This window comes from Etheostoma spectabile, chromosome 4 (assembly GCF_008692095.1).
Source record: "Etheostoma spectabile isolate EspeVRDwgs_2016 chromosome 4, UIUC_Espe_1.0, whole genome shotgun sequence".
Classification (NCBI taxonomy): Eukaryota; Metazoa; Chordata; class Actinopteri; order Perciformes; family Percidae; genus Etheostoma; species Etheostoma spectabile.
In genome coordinates, this window is record NC_045736.1 from 35315036 (window position 1) to 35315445 (window position 410).

Consider the following 410-nt stretch of genomic DNA (forward strand, 5'->3'; position numbering starts at 1 on the left):
GACATGACACAAACATATTTAAGACCTACCCAATCTGAATTTAAGACAATTTAATGCTGTTTAAGGCCTTCATTTTAGGAAACGTGATTTAAGACTTTTTAAGGACCCGCAGCCACCCTGATATAGGGGGAAAACACAAAAAAAGTAAGCATTAGCTGGAGAGGTGCCAGTTCACGTCCTGGATATTGCCAAGGTGCCCTTGAGCAAGGCACCAAAACCCCCAACTAATCCGGGCGCCTGTCATGGTCAGCCCCCTCACTCTGACATCTCTCCATTAGTGCATGTATAGGTCCTGGGCATGTGTGCGTATTTTAGCCCTGTGTTTAATGTGGGGAAAAAAGCAATTTCCCCTTGCAGGAGCAGTAAAGATCCTAAAATTTCCTTCGGGATGAATAAAGTATCTATCTATC

At 43.9% G+C, this 410-nt stretch overlaps 1 protein-coding gene across 4 annotated transcripts in view; it reads right to left on the reverse strand.

Moving 5' to 3' along the window:
• The window catches only part of usp48 (ubiquitin specific peptidase 48), a 22215-nt gene that overhangs the window by 9143 nt on the left and 12662 nt on the right, over window positions 1-410 (reverse strand). The gene's annotated exons all lie outside the window — the stretch shown is intronic.